The following is a 3,113-nucleotide window of genomic DNA, read 5'->3' as shown; positions in this document are numbered from 1 at the left end:
AGTTTTCTAAGAGAGATTGCAGAAATATTGTTTGGAATTTAATTGGAAATAGAAAAAACGAATTTAGGTACTGTAATGAATATCTTGAGAATATTTTTGGTTTTGAGATTTCCTTATTGTCCAAACAACCTTGGTCTATAAATACTTGAGTTTGTATTTCTTGCAAACTATCCTAAGAGCCAGACAAACTTCTTTCGCGTTGTTTCTGGTGGAGCCGTCTATCCGGAGAGAAAAGTACCCTAATTAGGTGAAATTTATTACGACTGCTCGTATAAAGACTTTTGTGGGGTCAAGAAGATCTATGAGTAATGTTGGTGGGAAACTAGATAATTGCATTGTTATTTTAGTTTTCGATTATTGATTTGATTGACTAACGATTGTTGAAACTTTGATTGCAACTAGTTTGATTATTCTTGAGAGCCTTATCTTCTGACATAAGGATCACTCAAACTAGATCAAAATATTGACGAGATCTTTAAACCATTGTTGGATCTAAAGAAATCTTCTGATAATCCATTGTTAACATACTTCGTTTTGTGCATGATTGATCACAAGACGATTCAATTTTATGTTGTGCAGGTTATTGAGAAGGCAATTGAAGATTTGGAGACGAAGAAGATTTTCTTATTAGTTTTCGTATATTGTGAATTTGTACACACATCTTGATTGTCTGGGATCCGACTAAGATTAGATTTATCTTTGAAAGATTTGATCATATAGTCTTATTGATCGACAACTATTATATGGTGGTTTTCTACGATTTGATAGTTGTGAATCTACATATGAACTTTCGGATTTGGATTGATCATACCCGACAAACGAATTTATTAGACTAAACGTAAGATCCTTTGTCAAACAACCCAAAACTATATTTTACCAAAGATTGATTAGAGTGGTTACCAAACAGATTCATTCTTTTGGTGTTTGGAATACGATCAAAAGGAGTAAAGCAACTTGAGATGGTAACTTCTGTCTTAAGGTTCACGTGCGTGACTCTAGAAGTCGAAGACGCAAGAATACTGAGGAAACTAAGTAGCTATGGGTAGTCTACTTGGTCTCAACTATACGAAGTTGGAATTAGATTTTGTGTAGCGGACTAATTCTGAGAGCATTCAAAACTGGACTAGGTCCCGAGTTTTTTTTTTTGCATTTGCGGTTTCCTCGTTAACAAAATCATGTGTTGTGTTATTTACTTTACTTCCGAATTATAATTGTTTTGTATTATAATAAAGTAAATACACTTGCGCGTTAATCCGAATTACTTGACATTGATTCTAATAGTCAATCGGTTTTATTATAGTAACTATTGTCAAGTAAATATCTTGTTGTCGTATTAACTCGACCTCCTACCTATACAATCACAGAAGGTATATGACTTATAAGTTGATATTTAAAAGATTGTGGTGTGTTTGGGTACCCTTGTCTTTTCACATTCTTTCAAAATGCTCAAAAAATCGCATTAAATCATAATTATAGCTGATATATATTTTTATAACACTATTCAAGCTTTCACTACATTGAGTAGTAGTGATTTCTGCACAAAAAGTGTCCCTCCTGTAAACCAACGCCCATTTTTCTCTTAAATTGAATAATCCTTTTAACCAATCATTGTTGTTGAGATCATATTTTGCGAGCATCTTCCTCCAAGCATCTGTAAATTCTTCTCCATCTTATAATCATATACACAGGTATTAAAATACTTCGTGAAATCATTAAATTTATGAAACTCATGCCTTAAATATTTTACAACATATTGAAACATGTGCCAAATACACAATCGATGACATGATTCTGGCAATTGTGAAGCTAGTGCTTTAGCCATTGCTGCATCTTGGTTGGTAAAATTACACTTTGACTTCTTCCCAAACATAGTTTCAGCAAAAGTGTCAAATAACCACATGAAAGTTTCTGTCATCATAAGTACAAAACAAGGTTTGGCTAAGTTAGGCAAGATAAAGAGTGGCCAAGATTTGTCTAGAAGAAGATAAATGTATGTCCATGGTTTATTCAAATTAAACATTAAAAGTATTTCGATTAATTCCTCATAATAAATGATTTATTGATTTTTCATTTCATCATAAGTATTTCCTTAATTAATCTATCATAACTTATTTCCATGAATAAATTAAAGTAAAAAGTATTAATTATTTCTAAAACAAAGAAAATTATGGTTTGCACAAAGACAAATACTCATGGAAAATACGAGAATTGAACTCGGGACCTCTTGCACCCTAAGCGAGAATCATACCACTAGACCAATTGTCCGTTGGTAAAAATTATTTCAATATATAATAGTGGTGGTAGTGGAAGAAGTGATGGGTGGTGAATGCTATGGCAGGTGTTAGTGAGTGGTGGAGTTAGTAACAATATTGGTGATGGAAGAAATTGTGGAGGTGGATGGTTTTAGTGGTGATGGTTGTTTACATAATGGGTAACATGTTATTGTGAAAGATATAGTTGGTTATTTTTGACACGATGAATAAACGTAGGTACTAAATGACACGATAAGAAAACCAAATCATATATAACAAAATGATCATGAACATTGGATCAAATGGTACCTCTGCTATCTTTGGTAACCGATCATGTGAATAATTGTTTTTACGATTAAAATATAATTAATTGCAATACAAAAGAGAATATAGCAAAAGAATATTGAAGAATAAATTAATTAACGACCTAAGTTTGTTCGACTTTATACATGACATTTGCGATTAATCTCCCAACGTCCTTCGAGGGATGAGGTGGTTTTGTGGTGCTGACGGGTATTTGCGAGTAGTAATATACTATGTTAATTTTGTGCCACTACAAAATGGGTAATACTATAAAGTAGAAGATGCGGTTGATCGTCTTAATGCTAAAATAAACTCGATTAAAATACATGACAATTTAAATAAAAAACATTGGGTTGTTACATTATTCAATAACTACTCTAAATTACATATTTAGTATCAAGACTTCTTATTTCAATAGATAAATCTATGGTTGTATTAAGATCCCTTAATTAGTGCTCAAGTTGGCTCTCGGATTTCTGAATGATGATGAATACAATCAAACGCTCCCTCTCGGTTTCTCCAAGGAAAACCGGAACCTTCTCAAAAAAAATAATAATC

At 32.4% G+C, this 3,113-nt stretch overlaps 1 non-coding gene across 1 annotated transcript; it reads right to left on the bottom strand.

Annotated features, from left to right (window-relative positions):
- Window positions 1-2,193: 2,193 nt before the first annotated feature.
- Window positions 2,194-2,265, bottom strand: TRNAP-AGG. Its single transcript has one exon. It is a non-coding gene; the product is annotated as a tRNA-Pro (tRNA).
- Between the last annotated feature and the right edge of the window lie 848 nt (window positions 2,266-3,113).

This window comes from Papaver somniferum, chromosome 2, assembly GCF_003573695.1.
Source record: "Papaver somniferum cultivar HN1 chromosome 2, ASM357369v1, whole genome shotgun sequence".
NCBI classification, from domain to species: domain Eukaryota; kingdom Viridiplantae; phylum Streptophyta; class Magnoliopsida; order Ranunculales; family Papaveraceae; genus Papaver; species Papaver somniferum.
The sequence above is the reverse complement of the archived record's forward strand: the minus strand, read 5'-3'. Positions and strand labels throughout refer to the sequence as shown.